This window comes from Schistocerca serialis, chromosome 7 (genome assembly GCF_023864345.2).
Source record: "Schistocerca serialis cubense isolate TAMUIC-IGC-003099 chromosome 7, iqSchSeri2.2, whole genome shotgun sequence".
In the NCBI taxonomy this organism is placed as follows: Eukaryota; Metazoa; Arthropoda; class Insecta; order Orthoptera; family Acrididae; genus Schistocerca; species Schistocerca serialis.
This window is the reverse complement of record NC_064644.1, coordinates 314,356,767-314,382,487: the sequence shown is the minus strand read 5'-3', so window position 1 is coordinate 314,382,487 and position 25,721 is coordinate 314,356,767.

Below are 25,721 nucleotides of genomic sequence, written 5' to 3'. Positions count from 1 at the left end.
GTTTCTTCCAATTTGTGCATTAAAGTCTCCTAACAGAATTGTAGTGTGTTGCTCAGGGATCTTCCCTATTGTTTCTTCCAGTTCCTCCCAAAATGTCTGCACTTTCTCTGGATTTTGTTGGTTGTCTTTATTTATTGGTGCATGGGCATTTATAAGTGTGTACTTTTTATTTTTATTTCTGAATGTTATCAATGATATTCTTGGTGATTTAGATTTAAATTCTAGTACCTTAGTAGAAAATGAGTTATGTATCACAAATGCTGTGCCATATACCCGAAGACCTTTTGTATTCTTTACTATCTGTGCTGGTTTCCCTTTATAAATCCTGTACTGGTCTGCCTGTACTGTATCCTCATCTGGGTATCTTGTTTCTTGTATAGCCAGAACTTTTAGTTTGTGTTCATCCATTAGTTTTGTCAGTTCTTTTTGTTTACCTGTTCTCAGCATTGAGTTCACGTTCAGTGTTCCTATGAACGTTTGATGTCTGTTCCTATGTTTAGCGTTAGGGATCCTAGGACCCTCCGACTGGTCTGTTGCGCAATGATGCTGGGCCCCCGGATCCGAATGCCCAGCTTCGGCGGTATTACCACCACGGGGAGGAAACTTTCTCATTGCACCTTCCATTTCTGATACTTGGTTAAAGCTGTTGTTTCCAGAGGTATACACCTCCTTCCACTAAGACTTAGTTCGCTACACTAAGAAGTTAATTCAGGCCGCTCCTCTGGAGTACAGACGCCTTTCGCAGCCGCTTCTCTGAAGTACAGACGCTGCTGATTGAAGATAACTCTTCCGCTCCAAAAGCCGTTGGGACATATAGTGTCTTCTTCCGCCTTCTGGACCGTTGGTTAATCTTCACCTCTACCGCCAGTTCCGCCGTTCCGATGATCTTCATCTCCGCCTTCACTGCCGTTGAGGTCTTCACCGTTACCCTGGCAAGTGACCCTTACGAGGTACTATCACCCGGGCCAGGTGAACCAAGGTTTTTTAACGAGGTTGTTACTCCTCCCCCTCCTCCTTTTTCAACCGGGCTTGGGACCGGCTTTGGCGGAGTTATTCTTTCTCCTTATATATAATTTTTTTTTAAATGTACACACGATAATGTGCTGTTTTTTTTTCCTTGCCGTAACCTATCTTTCTTCTAATATACAACTAGCGCAATTAGTTCTGTCTGCAGATAGCACTAGTATTGTGATAAAACCAAGCATACATAAAGAAACAGAACAAACGATAGACAGTGTTGTTAAACGTATGGTTGACAGGTTTCCTGAAACGGTCTCACCATCAATTTAAAAATGACGTAACATATTAAGTTCTCGGTGAACTACACAAGTGATGAAGAAACAATAAATAGGGTGAGAAATTTAAAATCCTTAGGTGTCCATATCGAAGAGCATTTCAATTGCAAAAAGCGCATGTTGGGACTCCTAAAATGACTTAGTTCAGCAATATTTGCATGTAGAATCACTGCAAATCTTGGATAGAGACGTATCAGTAACTTGACATGTTTTGCTTATTTTCATTCAATAATGTCGTATCGAATAACTTTCTTGGGTAGCTCATCTTCATATCTATATATTTAAAATCCATACATATTATAAAAATGAGCATCTCCTCCTAAACCATTGCACCAAATTCAACCAATTTTTGTACGCGTATCTCTTATTATTATTATTATTATTTTTTTATTATAGATATCAGTCTTCTGACTGATTCGATGTGGCCCGCCACGAACTGCCATCCTGTGCCAACCTCTTCATCTCGAGTAGGACTTGCAACCTACGATCTCAATTACTTGCTGGGTGTATTCCAATCTTTGTTTTCCTCTACAGATTTTGTCCTCTATAGCTCCCTCTAGTACCATGGAAGTTATGATGTCTTAACAGATGTCCTATCATCCTGTCTCTTCTCCTTGTCAGTGTTTACCACATATTCCTTTCCTCTCCAATTCTGCGCAGAACCTACATCACTGGTTATTTTGCGCCTCGATAGCAGAATTCCTTAACTTCATCTGCTTCAAGATCATGAACCCTGATGTTAAGTTTCTCGCTGTTCTCATTGCTGCTGCTTCTCATTAGTTTCGTCCTTCTTCGATTTACTCTCAATCCATATTATGTACTCATTAGACTATTCATTCCATTCATCAGATCCTGTAATTCTTCTTCACTTTCATTCAGGATAGCAATGGCATCAGCGAATCGTATCATTGATATCCTTTCACCTTGAACTTTGATTCTACTCCTGAACCTTTCTTTCATTTCCATCATTGCTTCTTCGATGTACAGATTGAACAGTAGGGGCAACAGACTACCCCCAGTCTTACGCACTTTTCAATCCGAGAACTCCGTTATTGGTCGTCCGCTCTTATTATTCCCTCTTGGCTCTTACACCTATTGTGTATTACCCGTCTCTCCCTGTAGCTTGCCCCTATTTTTCTCAGAATTTCGAACACTTTTTGCAGATCGACATATCCTATAAACGTATCTTTGTTTTCCTTCAGTCTTGCTAGCATTACAACCGCAATGTCACAACTGTCTCTCTGGTGCTTTTACGCTTCCTGAAGACAAACTGATCGTCACTTAAAAGATCCTCGACTTTCTTTTCCATTCTTATGCATATTATTCTTGTCAGCAAATTGGATGCATGAGCTGTTAATCCGCTTGTGTTACAATTCTCGCATTTGTCGCCTCTTGCAGTCTTCTGGATTGTGTAAATGATGTTTTCCCCCCAGTCAGACGGATATCGTCAGTCTCATACATTCTACACACCAACGTGAATAGTCGTTTTGTTGCCACTTCTCCCAATGATTTTATAAATGTTATCTACCCCTTCTCCCTTATTTGATCTTAAGCCTTCCAAAGCTCTTTTAAATTCTGGTTCTACTATTCGATCACCTATCTCTTTACCTATCGACTCCTCTTTCTTCTTCTATCACATCATCAGACGTGTTATACACCTTGCAGAGGCCTTCATTGTGCCGTTTCAACCTATGCGCTCTCTCCTCTGCTTTTAATAGAGGAATTTCCTTTCACTCTTAATGCTACCGCCCTTGCTTTTAATTTCACCGAAGGCTGTTTTGACTTTTCTGTATCCTGAGTCAGGCCGTCCCACAATCATTTCTTTTTCAGTTTCCTGCGTTTTTCATGCAGCCATTTCGCCTTAGCTTCCCTGAACTTTCAGTTTATTTATTTCCTAAGTGACTGATATTTCAATGATCCTAAATTTTCACGAACATTTTTTGTACTTCCTTCTTTCATCGACCAATTGAAGTATTTCTTCTGTTACCCAAAGTTTCTTCGCAGTTACCTTTTTTGTACCTATAATTTCCTTTCAAACTTCTGTGTCTGCCCTTTTTGGAGATGTCCATTCCTCTTCAACTGTACTGCCTTCTGAGCTATTCCTCATTGCCGTGTCTATCGCCTTAGAGAACTTCAAGCGTATCTCGTCGTTCTTTAGTACTTCCGTATCCCACTTCTTTGCGCATCGATTCTTCCTGACTAGTCTCTTAAACTACAGACTACTCTTCATCACTACTAAACTGTGATCTCAGTCTGTATCTGTTCCTGAGTAAGCCATACAATCCAATATCTTATATCGGAATCTGTGCCTGACTATGATGTAATCTAACTGAAATCATCCAGTACCTCGCGCCTTTACCGTGCATACTTCCTTCTGTTTGATTCTTTAACAGAGTGTTTGCTGTTACTGACTGATCTTCATTGCAGAACGCAATTACTCTTTCTCCTCTCTCGTTCCCATTACCGAGCCCACATTGTCCCTTAACCTTTCTCCTACTCCTTCCCCTAGAAAGACGTTCTAATCTCGGATGACTATCAGATTTTCATCTCCCTTTACGTACTGAATTACCTGTTCAATACCTTCACATACTTCCCCTCCTCATCCTCTGCTTGCAACGTCTCCATGTACACCTGAACCGTTACTGGAAGCGTTGTTTTCTGCTGAATCTGATGAGAACAACCCTATCACTGAACGCCTCACAGTGACTCACTCTCTGCCCTACTTTCCTATTCATAACGAATCTTACTCCAGTTATACAATTTTCTTCGGCAGTTGATATCATCGTATACTCATCTGACCAGAATTCCGTGTCTTCTTTCCATTCCGTTTCGATGACCAGCCTATATCTAGATTGAGTCTTAGCATTTCCCTTTTCAGATTTTTCTAGGTTCCCTACCGCGATCAGACTTCTGACATTCCACGCCCCGACTCGCAGAACATTACGCCTTCGTTGGTTATTCAGTCTTTTACTCATAGTTACCTCCGCGTTGGCGGTTTGCTTCCGGAGATCCAAAGAGGAGACTAGTCCGGAATCTTTGGGAATGAAGAAATTATCGTGACACTTTTTCAGATACAGGCTTCAAATTTTGTGGAAACACATTATGGGTCGTGCATGCAGTGGTTTCTATTGCCTTTTACACCCTCACATCTGTGATCGTTACTGTTTCTTCTGTCTTTTACATGCAGTTTCCCATCCCATGGCCAAGAGAGTGCGTTGAACCTCTGCCCGCTCCTCCACCCTCTTTTACAAAGCCATTGGCAACGTCTTGGTGACCTTATATCAGGAGTTTTCGACCGCCACTGCTGGCTGTTTTTATTCAGAACTGAAGCACTGACGGGATTCGAATCAGGGACCGAGAACGTTTTGATTACTAGTAAAAGATGCTACCCCTAGAACACACATGCTACAAAAAATGATTACACTTTAATACTGACAGTTTTCAAAATGGCATGGTTTATCTTAACTGTAATAAGTCGCATGCCACACTGTTTGCAATATTCACTAGGTGAAATGTTCGATTGTATCTATAGCAGAAGCTCACAATACCTGTGATGTTTGCCAGTTAACCGTATCTCTCTCATAGCATCGGACGAACACGTCAATGGATGTAATTTCGCATGAACCTAGAGGTTACGGGATTGAACTGTTCCAACCATTCGATTGAAATAGATGTGTTCTACACTGACGAAAAAACTTAAGGTCGAAAATACTCGTAACTTTCGCACGATGTGCCACTGCAAATAATATCGCTCGATGAAACTTGGAACATGCATAGAAAGAACAGCTACAGCTGAGTACAGACGGCTACTAAAGACATACGCAATGAGAAGAACAGAAATAACACTTTTGTTCAAAGAGAATAATGACCGTGAATGAGATTTTCACTCTGCAGCGGAGTGTGCGCTGATATAAACTTCCTGGCAGATGCTTGGGTAGCTCAGATGGTAGAGCACTTGCCCGTGAAAGGCAAAGGTCCCGGGTTCGAGTCTCGGTCCGTCACACAGTTTTAATCTGCCAGAATGTTTCAATGACAGTGAAGTCACCGCGACTGACCATGATCATCTGACATTACAAAAGGCGGTACATGGTTCTCGGTAGGGCGTGGGGTCAGCTCGTACAGCAATGCTCGTTCTGCGAAATGTTCCCGTACTGGCGCCACGGTTGGCAAGGACCTCTTGCGGTAGGGCACTCCACCAGCGTGGACGTGCTGCAGTACGTGCTGAATGGGACTGAAGTCGGGGAAACGGGCAGGGCAAACGATTCCTCGAATATCCTCTCGTCTCAAGAGCTCCTCTACTTGCGCTATGTGCATTGTCATCCAGTAAAAAGTCAGGGCCAAATGCACGCTCGAAAAGAGGTACATGGGGAAGGATTACAGTGTACAATAACGTTGGTGAATGTGCCGTTTTAAAACATTTGGTGGTCATTATTTCCTTACAACATTATGCCTCACCGCACCATAACACGTCGACCCCCAAAACTATGATGCTCCACATTGTTCCTCAGGGCCATTATGTGTTCTCAACTCTCGCCGAATGAAAGTATGTCCAAGATCACTCCTCAAACTGAATCTGCTTCCATCCGAGAAGATCTTTTGAGCCAATATAAAGCAAGCAAAATTATTTCTTTTTGCAGATGACACTACTAGTGTGATCAGTCCAAACACACGTACAGCAACAAAATAAACCTTAAATAATGTTTTTAAAAGTGTTATTGAGGGATTTTCTGCGAGTAGTCCCACTCTCAATTTCGAAACGTCACAACATATTCAGTTCTGCACATCTAGAGGTGCTACACCGTTGATAAGTGTAATACATGATGAGTAAATAATACTAGTGCGCAAATTTCAAACTTTTTAGGTTCATGTTTGTGAGAATTTAAACTGGGAAAAACACATTTTGGAATTTCTAAAACAACTTAGTTCAGCCACCTTCGCATTTAAGTTGATTGTAAACGTTGGGGAGAGACGAATCACTAACTTGACATATTTTTTGTATTTTCGTTTTCCCCCGACAAGTTTGCTGTAAATAATCCACAGCAGTTCAAAAGAAAGATTACGCACATAATTCCAATAGCAGAAGAAAAAATGACATTGGTTACTCCACATTAAGGATGTCTATAGCACAAAAAAGAGTGCACGATGCTGTCACAAATTATTTTTTCACTTACCCAATCCGTGCTGTTAGAGAAATGGACCGCCCTACAACAAAAGCTCCTTACCAATCTTCTCACTAGTATGAGAAGGCGTCGCAGAGCATGGATTGCTGTCCTTGATGGTCACACGCACTATTAAGAACCATTTCTCGCTTTTCAAATGTGTAGGCTACCATAATAAATCACAATGACTTCACTGTAATTATTGTCTTTCCATGAAAGTGTCCGCCTCCGTAGCGTAGCGGCAGCGTTACCGGCCTACCACGCAGGGGGGCCCCGGTTCGATTCCCGGCAGGGGACTGACTGTTTGTCCTTCATCATCATTGACACGCAGGTCGCCGAAGTGGGGTCGATTAGAAAAAAAAGACTTGCACTGGGTGGCAGAACTCCGAAACGGGATATCCCGGCCAATAAATGCCATACGATCATTTCATTTCATTTTCCATGAAAGTGTCATTTCTATTCGTCTCACTGCCTAACCCTCTGTACTATACTGTAGCAGTTCTTTCTATGTATGGTCCAATCATCATCTAGTTATGTTACTTGACAGTGACACTGCGGTGGGGAGGGTTATAACATCTTCTCCTAAATAGTTCAATCCATCTATCTCAATCCGCTTGTAGTTGCCCGCCTCTTCACTCTGCGCTAATAGGTACTGGTACAGCAACAATGAAGGAAAATCGACCAAACAAAGGCCGCAAAACTCAAGCTTGATCGCAATATCTGCAAGTTCGTGAATACATAGGGCGTGCAGGATACTAAATAACTTGCTTGAAAATATTTAACTTTCAAATAATTAGGCTTTATTGTCGCAAAATATGTCGTAAATGAATATCACGTACGTATTCACTGTCAAAGTATTACTGGTACAAGTTAATGACTATTTTTACTACGAGTTCTCCACGCGAAAGCATCCAGAAATTCATCAGTTTTACCTGAATGATTTTCACATTCTCTTTAGTCACTGACCCACAGCTACTCGCGAGTTACTACATAAAGTCGTTCAGTGGCCGTCTTAAAAAGGAGTGCTTGTCAAAACGGTCCGAAACGTTCACGAAAAACCCCACCTGAATTACGAAAAGAAATTTCACTTGCGAACAACTCTGAAACAACATCTGTAAAAGAAATTCCAGCTTTTACTAAAATGTTAAATACTGTAGTCGCTTTATAATTATGCTACGAGAACCGATAAACTACAATATTTGCTTCACCTTAGCACAAACTGGTGTAACACGGTTTGATATTGATGTGAAATGTAATATAGATCCCGAGCAACTCCTGAAGACACTGAAACTGTAGCACACAGCACTACGCAAAGTGCGGGAGTAGCTAATTCTTATCGGCTGTTGATTTAGCGACCCAGTCACAAAATCTCCAGCACTGAGGTACTCATGGTAATTCCTCAGTGATCCAGTAGCATTGGAGAGAGCAATTTATAAAAAAAATTCCGTATTTATTAAACCAACTTTAATTTAAACAAAGCAAAATATGAATTATCCCCAGAAATGAAATACTAACTGTCTTAACAGCTAACATTTCTTCTGGTTTCTTTAATACAAAAGCATTTACAGTAGCACATATATCACATGATTCATGGTTGCACAAGAACTTTCCCACATATACGTTTTGCATAGTTTTTAATAAAGTAAAACATCCTCACTATAGGTACGCCCTCCATATACTCTCCGTCTCACCACAACACTTACATATCAAAATATAATTAAATATTAATTTTGATGTATTACATTGGTGCATATGTTCGTAGCGGTTTTTTTCCATGTTGCTATTTCCGTTGCTTTGCGTTTATTTATCAATTAATTCAAAAGCCAAGATCGCTTAAATACTGTTTACTGGATAACCGGCTTCAACACACTAAAGGTGCCATCATCGGCTCTGAATATAGCTTAACATTTATAATCCATTTGGATATAAATATACAGGGTGGTCCATTGATCGTGACCGGGCCAAATATCTCACGAAATAAGCGTCAAACGAAAAAACTACAAAGAACGAAACTTGTCTAGCTTGAAGAGGGAAGCCAGATGCGCTATGGTTGGTCCGCTAGATGGCGCTGCCACAGGTCAAATGGATATCAACTGCGTTTTTAAAAATAGGAACTCCCATTTTTTATTACATATTCGTGTAGTACGTAAAGAAATATGAGTGTTCTAGTCGGAACACTTTCGCTTTGTGATACGTGACGCTGTAATAGTCACAAACATATGGCTCACAATTTTAGACGAACAGTTGGTAACAGGTAGGTTTTCTAAATTAAATTACAGAACGTAGGTACGTTTGAACATTTTATTTCGGTTGTTCCAATGTGATACATGTACCTTTGTGAACTTATCATTTCTGAGAACGCATGATGTTAGAGCGTGATTACCTGTAAATACCACGTTAATGCAATAAATGCTCAAAATGATGTCCGCCAACCTCAATGCATTTGGCAATACGTGTAACGACATTCCTCTCAACAGCGAGTAGTTTGCCTTCTGTAATGTTCGCACATGCATTGACAATGTGCTGACGCATGTTGACAGGCGTTGTCGGTGGATCACGATAGCAAATATCCTTCAACTTTCCCCACAGACATAAATCCGGGGACGTCAGATCCGGTGAACGTGCGTGCTTCGACGACCAATCCACCTGTCATGAAATTTGCTATTCAATACCGCTTCAACCGCACGCGAGCTATGTGCCAGACATCCGTCATGTTGGAAGTACATCGCCATTCTGTCATGAAGTGAAACATTTTGTAGTAACATCGATGGAACATTACGTCGGAAATCAGCATACATTGCACCATTTAGATTGCCATCGATAAAATGGGGGCCAGTTATCCTTCCTCCCACAATGCCGCACCATACATTAACCCCCCAAGGTCGCTGATGTTCCACTTGTCGCAGCCATCGTGGATTTTCAGTTGCCCAATAGTGCATATTATGCCGGTTTACGTTACCGCTGTTGGTGAATGACGCTTCGTCGCTAAATACAACGCGTGCAAAAAATCTGCCATCGTCCCGTAATTGCTCTTGTGGCCAGTAGCAGAACTGTACACGACGTTCAAAGTCGTCGCCATGCAATTCCTGGTGCATAGAAATATGGTACGGGTGCAATCGATGTTGATGTAGCATTCTCAACACCGACGTTTTCGAGATTCCCGATTTTCGCGCAATTTGTCTGCTACTGATGTGCGGACTACCCGCGACAGCAGCTAAAACACCTACTTGGGCGTCATCATTTGTTGCAGGTCATGGTTGACGTTTCACATGTGGCTGTGCACTTCCTGTTTCCTTAAATAACGTAAGTATCCGCCGAACTGTCCCGACGTTTGGATGATGTCGTCCAGGATGCCGAGCAACATACATTGCACACGCCCGTTGGGCATTTCGATTCTTTACGTACTACTCGAATAAGTAATAAAAATGGTGGATCCAATTTAAAAAACGCAGTTGATATCCGCTTGAGCTATGGTAGCGCCATCTAGCGGGCCAACAATAGCGCCATCTGGTTTCCCCTTCAAGCTAGATGAGTTTCGTTCTATGTAGTTCTTTCGTTTGATTCTTATTTCGTGAGATATTTGGCCCGGTCACTATCAATGGACCACCCTGTATATGTTGGATATAAATGGTTTATAAATGTTAATCTACATTCAGATTCGATGATGGCACCTTTAGTGTGTTGACACCTGTTATCCAGTAAACAGTATTTAAGCGATCTTGGCTTTTGAATTATTTCTACAACAGAGTGATCGTCCCACTACGCACTATGTGTTAAATGCAAAAAAAGTTTATTTATCAGTTGTCATTTTTTATTTGTAGTTCATTGTTGCTATTTGAGTTTACTTATTGTCATATTGTCATTTGGAGATAGTGAGTGGATCTGTGGACCTTATATCTCTGGCAGGAAGCAATGGGTGTTATTAGGAATGATGCATGTATCAAGCTATGAGGCATCATCCAACTGGGAACTAATTACATGTGGGGTCCCACAAGGTTCCATTTTGGGGCCCTTACTTTTTCTTGTGTATGTCAATGACCTTTCATGAGTAACATTACCAGATGCCAAGTTCGTTTTGTTTGCCAATGATACAAACATTGCAATAATTAGCAAATTAAGTGTAGTCTTAGAAAGATCAGCCAATAAAATATTTTTGGACATTAATCACTGGTTCCTAGCCAATTCTTTGTCACTAAACTTTGAAATAACACACAACATGCAGTTCAGAACTTGTAAGGGGTGAAACTTCCTGGCAGATTAAAACTGTGTGCCCCACCGAGACTCGAACTCGGGACCTTTGCCTTTCGCGGGCAAGTGCTCTAGCAACTGAGCTACCAAAGCACGACTCACGCCCGGTACTCACAGCTTTACTTCTGCCAGTACCTCGTCTCCTGCCTTCCAAACTTTACAGAAGCTATCCTGCGAACCTTGCAGAACTAGCACTCCTGAAAGAAGGGATACTGCGGAGACATGGCTTAGCCACAGCCTGGAGGATGTTTCCAGAATGAGATTTTCACTCTGCAGCGGAGTGTGCGCTGATATGAAACTTCCTGGCAGATTAAAACTGTGTGCCCGACCGAGACTCGAACTCGGGACCTTTACCTTTCGCAGTTGGTAGAGCACTTCATATCAGCGCACACTCCGCTGCAGAGTGAAAATCTCATTCTGGAAACATCCTCCAGGCTGTGGCTAAGCCATGTCTCCGCAATATCCTTTCTTTCAGGAGTGCTAGTTCTGCAAGGTTCGCAGGAGAGCTTCTGTAAAGTTTGGAAGGTAGGAGACGAGGTACTGGCAGAAGTAAAGCTGTGAGTACCGGGCGTGAGTCGTGCTTCGGTAGCTCATTTGGTAGAGCACTTGCCCGCGAAAGGCAAAGGTCCCGATTTTGAGTCTCGGTGGGGCACACAGTTTTAATCTGCCAGGAAGTTTCATATCAGCGCACACTACGCTGCAGAGTGAAAATCTCACTCTCGTAAGGGGTGTCCCACGAGTATATGTCTAACATATGATGACAAGAAGATAGAGGAAGTGGACAGTGTTAAATTCTTGGGATTACAGCTTTATAATAAATTCAACTGGGAGGAGCACACCACAGAACTACTGAAGCGTCTTAACAAATCTCTGTTTGCAATACGAATTTTGTCAGATATAGAGGATATAAAAATGAAAAAGCTGGCATACTATGGTTACTTTCATTCCATAATGTCATATGGGATTATTTTTTGGGGTAATTCATCAAGCCAAGCTGAAGTTTTCCGGGCACAAAAACGTGCAGTAAGAGTTATATGTGGTGTGAACTCAAGAACATCCTGCAGGAGCGTATTTAGGGAACTAGGGATACTAACTACTGCTTCCCAATATATTTATTCCTTAATGAGATTTGTCATTAAAAATATACCACTTTTTCAAACCAACAGCTCAATTCATGGAATCAATATTAGTGAAAGGGTACAGTATCGCCCGACATCGAAAATAGGTACAACATTCTTCGTTATTCTTGTCAGAACAACATATTTTTCCTAATAATAACTCAATTTCAATTAATACACCGAAGCCGGATACCAGTGTGGGAAAGAATGACAATTTATTTATTTAATTGATCACATGTGCACTCCCACAAAATAAATCCCTATATCCAGTTTGGTGAGATCTGTGAAATGAATGAATGTATGGTCGTCTGCTAACCGCAGATAGTGAATGTGAATATATGATCATCTTTGAGACGGTACATGGGTCACCTTTGGTGGGACCAAAGAGATGAAATTTACCTTAGCTTTGAGCGCCTGAAATGTGGCTGACCAATACAGTAGCAAGGTGCTCCCCCACTTCGGCAGAGGTGTGTGAGGACCTGAAGAACGGCCATGTTTCAGCACTCTGCCGCTGGATCTAGTGTTCGTAAGACCTGTCTTAGGCGTGCTCCGTAAGTACAAAAGAGTGGAGACATGGTATGCATGTGAAATACTTAAGAGTAGTTTAGAATAATAATTTCTCTATTTCAGGAACTTTTGTGGGGAGAATTAAATGTCGGGCAGATAATATTAATGGGATCACAGTAATCTTCGGAAGTGACCAACGGTCACAATGAAACCACGTGTAGCAATAAGTTGAAATACTTCCGAGTGCTTAAGTTAAGCTGAACTACTAGCATGTGTACTGTAAGTTGGAAATATTTAAGAAATGGCATGTGCAGGACTTGAAATTAGAGACAAGTACTTCCACGTGGTGAGTACTGTGTGAGTCTCAATCTGTGTATGAGACAAAGGATAGAGAGAAGTGCTCGTCCATGGTATCAGCTGAGGACTCGCGTGTGTGATGAATATGTTCTTAATATTACTTTGCGTGTTATGTTTCCGTGTGACGCTTGATTCCAGCTATAATACTCTGAGAGAGAAGCAAGGTGAGTCAGCCGTCTATCCAGCAAGGCCACTTGGCTTGCATTGCACAGGAAGACGTGCATATATCGTCCAGAGTTCGTAGTAGGAAAGAAAAGTTACGAAGTGGGGCAGTGCCGTGTGGAACTGGGATGAATACTAATTGAAGTGGGAATGCTGAAAGTGATGTGATTATAATGTTGTGACTATTCCTTATGTTGTATTCCATGTTGCAGTGTGGTATATGTCATGTAATTTAAGTATGTGTGGTTTGCATGGGAGAGTAGCAAGGTAGTTTCAGAGGTAGTGGGTTATGCGTGTTCCTTTTGTACCGCTCGGTCTGGAGGAAAGTTTCGTGATGATGGTTGTGAGAGTCGAAGTGTGAGATATAGCAAAAGATCCACCATCCTATCCAGAAAGTGCACTGTAGCATTAAATAATTACGAGACCGTAAGATAGAGAAAGCCATGCCCACTGGGCGGAATTTCTGATATGTTATTGTTGTAGGTTATAGAATTTGTGTGTTTTTAGGTTATAGAATTTATCAGAATAAATAAGATAGTGAAACGAAAAAGATTGGTGGCCTTTTCCTTCGAATAGTGTGTTTCCATGATACCCAGAATTTATAATGTGTGCGCCATTCATATGCAGTGCGATGGCCACGTGTTGATCTAAGCCGTTGAATAAGAACGAAAATGTGGTATTGCCAGTGCGTAGTGAACAGTCAGAGTTGTGTAAATTACTAATAGTCAGATGTGTGTTTCCGTTGCGCAATATCCAAGCAGGAGAATAACTTTTAACTTAATTGTGAGTACTAGAGTTCATGTTACTTGATAACAAAAAAATGAATCCACTCGCTTGGCAGACCACTCATCTTGCAGGCCTGACTGCTTGATGCCACAGTATGAGCAAGGCATGTGGGTGCCTCTCACTATAAATAAGAATAATCTTCACAAGGGTTTAAAGTCACTTAGTCTTGTACAAAGAGGTGTGCATTATTCAGGAACACACATTTTCAATAACTTGCCAGCAGCCATAAAAAGCTTAACAACCAATGAAATTCAGTTTAAGAGAAGCCTAAAGGATTTATTGGTGGCCAACTCCTTCTACTCCAATGATGCATTTCTTAGTAAAACCAACTGGTTTGTATATAAGTACAATATAACTTCTGCACCATTTCAGTGCAGTAATGTGTTCATGATAAATAGGTATTATAGTAGTTGTATTACATGTTTATGTATGGCACTGTAATACTCACAAACGTATAGGTACGTGGTATCACGTAACATTCCGCCAGTGCGGACGGTATTTGCTTCGTGATACATTTTTTATTTTAAATTCAGTGCATTAGTATTTGTAAAATGACTCTTTCATATAGTGTTCATTAAAAAAGGACGATCATTCCACTTGGGACCTGTGGAATGGTACATTAGCTTATTTGTTTTAGTTGTAAATATTTGTCATGTATTGTTGTTTTTCTGACATGTTCCACATCCTGGAGGACCTCCTCACTACGGATCAATTGGAATGAAAGTAAATCTAATCTAATCTAAACCTTAGAAAGTGGAGTGCCAAGTGGAGGAATCGGAACATTTCTGTTCGAGTTCAATAAAGGGATGCCAGCCGTGGAGACAGCCAGAAACATTTGCGACATATTCTTCTGTTTGAGTTCAACAGTGGGATAACAGCAGCGGAGGCAGCCAGAAACATTTGCGCTGCGTATGGGGATAATTCCATTACACAGAGTACGGCAATAAAATTGTTTTCTTATTTTAAGGAGGATCGTTTTGACATTAGTAACTCTCCACGTTGAACAACACCTTCCCGGTTTGATGAAGATTGTTTAAACGCATTAATACACAATTATCCATGTCGGTGTTCTCCAGAACTGGCAAATGTGATTAGCTGTGATCATTTTACCATCGTACCACATTTGCATGCAATAGGGAAGGTTCAAAAGTCGAGTGCATGGATATCGCATGCTCTAAGCTAAAACCACAAAAATCAGAAGGTGGTGATATGTGCATCTCGGTTTGCTCGTCATCAATTGGATCATGAAGAACATCGGCCATTCGTACCCTGTATCGTTACTCGTGATGGTAAATTGTGTCTTTATGCTAATATAAGGAAAAGAAAGGTATGGTTGAACCGAAACAAAGCAGCAACTCCCCGTACGAAGACCTGTGCGCAACCACAGAAGATAATGTTATGCACCTGGTGGAACAGCGGCGGTGTGGTGTACTATGAGAAGTCTTGCAGGAAAGGTCCTAGAACAAAGACCAGGAAGAATGCATGAAGTGATGCTGCTCCACGAAAACGCCTGCCCGCATTCTGCTAGACTGGCAAAAGACACTACACAGGATTTGGCAAGGCGTTCCGCACTCACCTTATTTACCTGATTTTGCGCCCTCAGATTCTCACCTTTTCCGCTTTCTATCGAACACCTTCAAGGAACTTTTTTTCCTGATGAAAATGTGCTCCGTCTGAAAATCATGCGATTTCTACAGTCGCGGAATCGAAGTTACCCCAGCGATGGAAACCTGTTGTAAGTAGCGAAGGAAAATATGCTGTTGATGACTGAAGTCTTTATTACGTGTATCTGTTGTATTTAACTTACGGAAAAGCGCTGTGAACTTGTGCACCAGCCGGCCGCTGTGGTCGAGCGGTTCTAGGCGCTCCAGTCCGGAACCGCGCTGCTGCTGCCGTCGCAGGTTCGAATCCTGTCTCGGGCATGGATGTGTGTGATGTCCTTAGGTTAGTTAGGTATAAGTAGTTCTAAGTCTAGGGGACTGATGACCTCAGATATTAAGTCCCGCAGTGCTTAGAGCCATTTGAACCATTTTTTGAACTTGTGCACCAACCTAATATTTACTATTACGTCAGTAAGCTATTGCAACGAATGTAAAGAAAAGCCTAGAAAAATAACTTCAAGTACCTTTATCATTATAGCTTCAACTGATGTTATAAATGAATACTTTACAATCCCTAGCTCAGTTCTGTAATAGCAGAAAAGTTATTACACATTATAGATAAAATTTTATACATCGAAAATTATACAAGATAATGAACTGAGATTTTACAGTACATTGGTATTATCAATATACGTCTGTATATGAAGTATGAAAAAGATCGATTAAAATTTAATAACACTTCCTTAGATTCAGAGAGAGAGAGAGTGCATAGCTGGTCGTGCGGTAAGCCAACCTCACGCCACAGCGGCGATCCACAGTTGTGCTGATGTAAGAACAAAAATAAAATTATAATTAAAAAAGAGGTCTCTTACTTAACTGTAAATTGTAAAGACTCAGAATAATTTGCTACGTTAAAACACAAGGTGAAAGTTACTTTCGTCCATATATTTTGCATACCAGTGTATTTGTGTCACCACGAACCTCTAAATCGTTGAGAGTTCCAGCGTCTGAGATGTAGCACTAAACCGTACTTCTTCCAGGGCATTGATCCAGCTAATACGTTCACTGAGACCCTGAACTTTAACTCCACACTAGAAGCTAGTTTCTTCATTCTTACTAGAAGCCAAGTTCACTTCCTTAAAACAACTGCCGGTTGTGAACAGGAGGCATGAGTTTCGACTGCAGCCGTGGAATGAAAAGCATCCATTAAACATTCAGTGAGGTACAAAAGAGCTGAGTTACACGACGTTGTTTAGGAAAGAGCTCCTTAATTATTACATTCGCGCACGCATAAAGCGACTCAGGGCTATTTCAGCTGCCCTCGCAACTGTGATATCATACTTCTCGCAACACGAATTCTCACAAAGAGTACTTCCATAAAGGGTTTTTTCCACAGCATATTTATTATGATTTTGCATTTACTGTCACTTAATTACACAAATGAATAAGTTCAGCATCGTTTCCTTCCACAATGTAGGCGACGTCATTTGTTTTGTACTCATCCTAGTCTTGGGATTTTTCTAGGAAACCTGTCGCCAGTTTACCCAGTAAATAGTTTTGTTCCAGTCCGTGAGCCTCAGTCGACAACAGGAAGAAATATTTGTAGATGAGCATTTAACCTGGGTACAGCAGAATGTCATGGGATGAAGTAAATCTGTCCCTTGCCTACAGGTAATTCAACCATTTAGAAACATATTTCCATCTAAGTTAGAACAAACTCTAGTTTATCATTTAGTGCTGCACTATCTCTATTACCTTAATGCACTTCAAAATGGCTCAGACAGTGAAAATACCATTGCGTGGCATTCGCTTGTTTGATGCTATTAGTCTTTCTTATGATCAGTAACGGTCGACGTGATCAGCTAAGATACATTATCATATTGGTCCAATTGGAGAAAAATGAGACAGAAAAATAGTAGTAAATGCACAGAGAAGAACGAGCTACTCCTCCGGACAAAATTAGCTGAAGAATTAACTACTGTAAGTGCTACAGGTTCGAGTGAAGAAGAATGGAAAATCATTAAAATGGAATTTGGAAACAGCTGACAAGGTTCTAGGGAAAAAAAAGGATATATAGAAGAAAGACATGCTTAAAAATTGGAGAAAAAGAGATAGAGCAATCAATGAAAGAAAACAACAAGTATATGATATTTATCTAGACTCTCGAGAACATCTAACATAACAGAGGAAGTGAAATATAGCTAGAAATATAACTTGAAAAAAATGAAAGGAATCATGAGAAAATTTCATTAACGAAATTGAAAACGACGTTCAGGACGACAGTCACCGGCGTATAAATTGATGACACTCATGAATCAAAGAGAGAAACATACACTCAAAATAAATATAATAAATTTAGAATGACGGGCGCAGCGTTATAAAAATCTCTGCAATGACGATTTGGCCGCGGAGGCAGGGCTGTAAAAATTGTCCAGTCAACAGAAACAAACACCCTATCGGAACTAATGAATTAGACGTTGTTGTTGTTGTTGTTGTTGTGGTCTTCAGTCCTGAGACTGGTTTGATGCAGCTCTCCATGCTACCCTTTCCTGTGCAAGCTTCTTCATCTCCCAGTACCTACTGCAACCTACATCCTTCTGAATCTGCTTAGTGTATTCCTCTCTTGGTCTCCCTCTACGATTTTTACCCTCCACACTGCCCTCCAATACTAAACTGGTGATCCCTCGATGTCTCAGAACATGTCCTACCAACCGATCCCTTCTTCTAGTCAAGTTGTATCACAAACTCCTCTTCTCCCCAATTCTATTCAATACTTCATCATTAGTCATGTGATCTACCCATCTAATCTTCAGCACTCTTCTGTAGCACCACATTTCGAAAGCTTCTATTCTCTTCTTGTCCAAACTATTTATCGTCCATGTTTCACTTCCATACATGGCTACACGCCATACAAATACTTTCAGAAACGACTTCCTGACACTTAAATCTATACTGGATGTTAACAAATTTCTCTTCTTCAGAAACGCTTTCCTTGCCATTGCCAGTCTACATTTTATATCTTCTCTACTTCGACCATCATCAGTATTTTGCTCCCCAAATAGCAAAACTCCTTTACTACTTTAAATGTCTCATTTCCTAATATAATTCCCTCAGCATCACCCGACTTAATTCGGCTACATTCCATTATCCTCGTTTTGCTTTTGTTGATGTTCATCTTATATCCTCCTTTCAAGACACTGTCCATTCCGTTCAACTGCTCTTCCAAGTCCTTTGCTGTCTCTGACAGAATTACAGTGTCATCGGCGAATCTCAAAGTTTTTATTTCTTCTCCATGGATTTTAATTCTACTTCGAATTTTTCTTTAGTTTCCTTTACTGCTTGCTCGATATACACATTGAATAACATCGGGGATAGGCTACAACCCTGTCTCACTCCCTTCCCAACCACTGCTTCCCTTTCATCATATTCTTCGACTCTTATAACTGCCACCTGCTTTCTGTACAAATTGTAAATAGCCTTTCGCTTCCCTGTATTTTACCCCTGCCACCTTCAGAATTTGAAAGAGAGTATTCCAATCAAGAGTGTCAAAAGCTTTCTCTAAGTGTACAAATGCTTGAAACGTAGGTTTGCCTTTCCTTAATCTTTCTTCTAAGATAAGTCCTAGGGTCAGTATTGCCTCACGTGTTCCAACATTTCTACGGAATCCAAACTGATCTTCCCCGAGGTCGGCTTCTACCAGTTTTTCCATTCATCTGTAAAGAATTCCCGTTAGTATTTTGCAGCTGTGACTTATTGCCGGCCACGGTGGCCGAGCGGTTCTAGGCGCCTCAGTCCGGAACCACGCGACTGCTACGGTCGCAGGTTCGAGTCCTGCCTCGGGCATGGATGTGTGTGATGTCCTTAGGTTAGTTAGGTTTAAGTAGTTCTAAGTTCTAGGGGACTGATGACCTCAGATGTTAAGTCCCATAGTGCTCAGAGCCATTTGAACCATTTGAACTTATTAAACTGATAGTTCGGTAATTTTCACATCTGTCAACACCTGCTTTCTTTGGGATTGGAATTATTATATTCTTCTTGAAGTCTGAGGGTATTTCGCCTGTCTCATACATCTTGCTCACCAGAGGGTAGAGTTTTGTCATGACTGGCTCTCCCACGGCTGTCAGTAGTTCTAATGGAATGTTGTCTTCTCCCGGAGTCTTGTTTCGACTCAGGTCTTTCAGTGCTCTGTCAAACTCTTCACGCAGTATCGTATCTCCCTTTTCCTCTTCATCCACATCCTCTTACATTTCCATAACATTGTCCTCAAGTACATCGCCCTTGTATAGACCCTCTATACACTCCTTCCACCTTTCTGCTTTCCCTTCTTCGCTTAGAACTGGGTTTCCATCTGAGCTCTTGATATTCATACAAGTGGTTCTCTTTTCTCCAAAGGTCTCTTTAATTTTCCTGTAGGCAGTAGATGTAGCACTGCAAAAATTGAAGAACGGGAAAGTAACAGGGACAGACAGAATAAAGGCCGAATTGTTTCAGTAAGTAGCATTTTCACTGAAGGAACGTATGCTACATCTCATTAACCTAGCATGCCGGATGAATTTTTCTCCGTTTTCATGAAAGGCAAGAGGAGCGACCCAACCAACTATACAGCAATCAACCTCGTTAACACAGACTATAAAAATTCTATGGCGCCACCTTACCTAATACAGACAATAATAGATATAACTTCATTAGAAGAGTAAATAGACTTTAGAAAAGGACGATCTTACACTGATGGTATTTTTATTATAAAACAGCTAGTAGGTAAGAGAAGAGACTTCAAAAAGTTTGACAAAGTTAGTAGATACCTACTGTAGCAGATTATGAAAACCAGGCTTTCCAACACATCTAACTCAGTAAAAGCTCTTTACAAAGAGACACAAATCATAACCGAAGATGGAGATAATTTGAACAAACAATTAAACAACAACGCAGGGATTTAGACAAACAGGTATCCTGTCTCCATGTGACGTTTACATTGATGAACAATTCTATTCTTGTCAACAAATATAATGCACGGCACAAAGATCGGCAGAAAGAAGTATTTTAATATTCTACGTAGATTATAAGATAATAATTGAAAACAATGAAATAACCTTCAGGGAACCGTCTATCATTTTAATCTGTTGGTTTCTAAATATAAAATGAACATCACCACTAGTACAGTCTGCCACTCGTGGTCTCGCGGAAACATTCTCGCTTCCCGAGCATGGCGTCCCGGGTTCGATTCCCGGAGGGGTCAGGGATTTTCAACTGCCCCGAGATGAGTGAGTGTTGTGTCGCCTTCAACAACATCATTCAACCTCATTAGGCTAGGCGCCAGTTGAGACGCATGTGGCGCAGCGCACGTTTTTGTAGCTTCACAGGTTCAAATGGGACCGCGCAAAATGGGACGCGACGAGAGAGGGACGCCACACGCGCCTGCTCCGGGTGTCGCGCCGTTGTGGGTGCGCCAGGCGAGCACCGCGGGAGGGGTGCGGCGCGGAGCCGGAAGGCAGTCCTGCCATTTGCTCACTTCGGCATGGCGTATATGGGCAGTGGAAGCATTACCCATCCGAAAAATACAGCCTTATGGTATACTGAATTTTATTATCACTGAATAGCGTTTTGTACTTCGCCGTTTAAGCGCTTCACTTAGTACTACGATACTGGCCATTAAAATTGCTGCACCACGAAGATGACGTGCTACAGACGCGAAATTTAACCGACAGGAAGAAGATGCTGTGATACGCAAATGATCAGCTTTCCAGAGTATTCACACAAGGTTGGCGCCGGTGGCGACACCTACAACGTGCTGACATGATGAAAGTTTCCAACCGATTTCTCATACACATACAGCAGTTGACCGGCGTTGCCTGGTGAAACGTTGTTGTGATGCCTCGTGTAAGGAGGAGAAATGCGTACCATCACGTTCCCGACGTTGATAAAGGTCGGATTGTAGCCTATCACGATTGCGGTTTATCGTATCGCGACATTGCTGCTCGCGTTGGTCGAGATCCAATTACTGTTAGCAGAATACGGAATCGGTGGGTTCAGGAGGGTAATACGGAACGCCGAACTGGATCTCAACGGCCTCGTATCACTAGCAGTCGACATGACAGGCATCTTAAACGCATGGCTGTAACGGATCGTGCAGCCACGTCTCAATACCTGAGTCAACAGACGGAGGGAACGTTTGCAAGACAACAACTATCTGCACGAACAGTTCGACGACGCTTGCAGCAGCATGGATTTCAGCTCGGAGACGATGGCTGCGGTTACCCTTGACGCTGCATCACAGACAGAAGCGCCTGCGATGGTGTATTCAACGACGAACCTGGGTCCACGAATGGCAAAACGTCATTTTTTTGGATGAATCCAAGTTCTGTTTACAGCATCATGATGGTCGCATCCGTGTTTGGCGACATCGCGGTGAACGCACATTGGAAGCGTGTATTCGTCATCGCCATGCTGGCGTATCACCCGGCGTGATGGCATGGGCTGCCATTGGTTACACGTCTCGGTCACCTCTTGTTCGCATTGACGGCACTTTGCACAGTGGGCGTTACATTTCAGATGTGTTACGACCCGTGGCTCCACCCTTAATTCGATCCCTCCGAAACCCTACATTCCAGCAGGATAATACATGACCGCATGTTGCAGGTTCTCTACGGGCCTTTCTGGATTTGGAAAATGTTCGACTGCTGTTCTTGCCAGCACATTCTCCAGATCTCTCACCAAATAAAAACGTCTGGTCAATGGTGGCCGAGCAACTGGCTCGTCACAATACGCCAGTCACTACTCTTGATGAACTGTGGTATCGTGTTGAAGCTGTATGGGCAGCTGTACCTGTACACGCCACCCAAGCTCTGTTTGACTCAATGCCCAGGCGTATCAAGGCCGTGATTACGGCCAGAGGTGGTTGCTCTGGGCACAGGTTTTTCACGATCTATGCACCCAAATTGCGTGAAAATGTAATCACATGTCAGTTCTAGTACAATATATTTGTCCAATGAATATCCGTTTATCATCTGCATTTCTTCTTAGTGTAGCAATTTTAAGGGCCAGTAGTGTAGTTTTCAGTTACGAATATCCGTACAGTTCTTTTGTTTTGTTTCTTCTTTTGTCAAGAACAATGCACTGTTCAGTAACTGATGAACCATTAGCTATTACATCTTCTGCCTCCACAATGTTTACACATCGTAAGAAGGGACAGACGATCCATTGTGAGGGTGAAAAAGGAAGCAAGGAATAATAAACTCACTTAATTTCGAAGCACGGCAGGAAAGTAAAACAAAGCGTCCAAGATATGAAGTACGTAAGTTTCACTGTCGTTACTTGCATATGGATGTAATAAGAGACATTATACTATGTACATGTGGACATCACATTTCCACTGCAAGCTAGAAATATTCGAAAAGCAGTCACAAATAACAATGTTTTAACTGGCTCGCCGTGATACGAAACAGCATTTCAACTGGCGTTTATTTGGTAATAAACATGCAACCAGTCGCTTTTTTTTACGATTTATAGGATTTTTACGATTTACTGATTTCACATTTACTACCAAATAAACGCCAGTTTAAATCACAGTCGCAGTTCGTCATCCACAGTGGACATACTGAAAAAAGAAGCATTTAATTGTTGCATGCACATTATCAGCAGTAATAAACTGATTATACAACAGGCTACACAAATGAAAATATTGTATTATCACGAAAGTAGGAATACCATCAAAGAGGGTGGTGATCAGATATCTTTAATTTGTTGAAATGTATTGTTGACAAAGGCAGACCTACTTTCGTGACAGTGTTTTTCGAACTTCCTTTAGCGCTCATTATGTTCAGCTGCCGACAATGCACTGGGCACTGTGTTGTGCGACAGATCAATTGTTTATTTTTCTCACTATCAGCTATTTTATTCCCGATCACGCATTGTCAGTTTGGCAAGCCGTAAGTGAGTAACCAGCATCTGGCATGTGCCTTTCATTCCGACCGAAGGAACGGTCGTCATTATTTTAATACTGCGCAGATTAAGATAAGGGGCAAAGTCTTTTGGTAAGTTTCCATTTCAGTCGCTCAGTGTTAAAAATACAATGGGTTACGGGGATTCAACAAAAATTCCAGCAGAATTGACAATTTATTTTTGTGTGAGTTGTTAACCTTTTTTAATTCGAAGAAGCATCACCATTTTTGAGTAACGGCCACATTTCTCTCGTTGTCAGGATCAATTGTACTTCCTATGCCACAACACAGTGTAATTTGCACAAACTCATCTCACAGCAGCTATTGCGACAGAATTCTGAAACAGAGTGCCTCATTAAACAAGTAATTGGCAATCACAGAGCTCAATAGCTTACGAAAAACCTCATAGTGCCGGTTTTGCAGTAACATAAGCGAAGAAATTTCATGTTTATTCTCATACTAGGAAACTTTTGTTTCGCTAGCTGTCCATAACTCTTAAAAATTAGTCACTGGAGTGAAAAAATTAAAAAGGGAAGTGTAAGTACTGATATATCGCCATAGGTAAGGAAGTTCCCTGTGTTTACGAATTGGCAAAATACTCTTCTCCGTATGTCCTATCATTCACCAAACTTTCGTTTCGATGTCTCAAGCGGTTTAGGAGGTATGAGAGATGTCGGGAGTATTTCCTTCTCGCGGCCGTGAGATATGAAGTGAGCGCGCTACATAGGATCCATTTTCTCGAGATCGGAGCCAGATGGAGACCACCTCCCAAGTCTAAACAAAAATTCAACATGTTAGCTAAATTTCATACGCACCAAACGAAAAATCATATCGACCTCTATTTTTCATTGCAAACTTTTCGAATTTTACGTAGCGTCTTATTGAAACGTGTATACCACAATAAGTACCATCACCGAGATGATGGGCACTTCACCACGAAGCTGACATATAATGCTACAAGCAAGGTAAAAATGAAATATTTTTACTGAATAGTTTCTGTAAAATCGTTTGTGAAAGATCACAGTGTGCGCACGCTTCGTTTCTGTCAGCGCAGAGCGTCCCCAACCGGCTTGTGCAAGTAAGGCTGGCCGCAAGATGAGACGCAGGTCCGTGAGGTGACGCAGGGTGACTCACGGTGAGTTTTTGCGGACCACGCAACTGAATGGTCCTGCGCACGTTAGAGGGCAGCGTGACGTGACGCAGTTCCTGTGCTTGGTGACCCTGCGGACCGCAGTCTCCTGTACGCAGTTTACTGCGAGGCTCACGGTGGTTCTGGCTGTTGGTAGTTCGAAATGGAGGGAAAGCTAATTCCAGTCGGACTTGTAGCGTTGCATCCCTGTCTGTCAATTTCATTCTGGATGAGACCATGCACTTCTTGGAATTGATCACGGTTTAATCTAAAATAGTTCGTGAATTTTTCATCATCAAATTCCTTAGTTAAAGCAAATTCCCCATGACTTAGTCTTCTTTTCATGTACGCACTTTTTCCGCTTTTTGTTTCATCAAAGCGATGTAACACACCGTTTCGAACTCAAACTCAAAATCGGAATCCGATTCTGAAGTTATATCTATTAACATAGCAGAAGTAGTCGCCTTCTCTGCCAGAACCAAAGTTCCTCAGCCAACTGCGTATTGAAACTGCGATCCAACTTGCGATGATTGTCGCCGTGACTCACGCTGCCGTGAGGAATTTGGCGTGAGCCCCCGTGCGTCAGCTCACGGGCCTGCGTCTCATCTTGCGGCCCGCCGGCTAGGCGCAAATTGAGAAGCGTATAGCACGTGTGACGTGACACGAAACTACAGAGCGACACGCACGTGCCGCACGGGTCACGCGGGTCCAGCGCATATTGCGACGCGTACACCATACTTCGCACGCGCCGACTGGCGACGTTCTGCGCTGACTGAACCGAAGCGCGCGCAGCCTCTTATCTTTCTCAAACGATTTTACAGAAACTATTCTCTGAAAATATATGATTTTTGCCGTACTTGTAGCGTTATATGTCAGCTTCGTGCCCATCACCTCGCTAATGACCATTCTTATTGTGACGTACACATTTTAGTAAGACACTACGCAAAACTCAAAAAGTTTGCAACGAAAATTAAGGGTCTCTATGATTTTGCGTTTGGTGCGTATTACACCATATGTTGCTGCGTATGAAATTTAGCTAACACGCTGAATTTTTGTTTAGACTTGGGAGGAGATCTCTATCTGCCTCCGATCTCGAGAAAATGGATCCCATGTAGCGCGCTCACTTCCGATCTCACGCTCGCGAGAACGAAATACTCGCAACATCTCTCGTATCTCCTAAACCGCTCGAGGCATCGAAACGAAAGTTTGGCGAATGATAGCACACAAGGAGGAGAGTGTTTTGCCAATTATTAAACACACGGAACTTTCTTATCTATGGCGATATATCACTACTTATACTTCTTTTTTTATTTATTTCAATCCAGTGACTGTAATTTTTTAAGAGTTATCGACAGCTAGCGAAACAAGAGCTTCCTAGTATGAAAATAAACACGAAATTTCTTCTTTTATGTTACTGCAAAC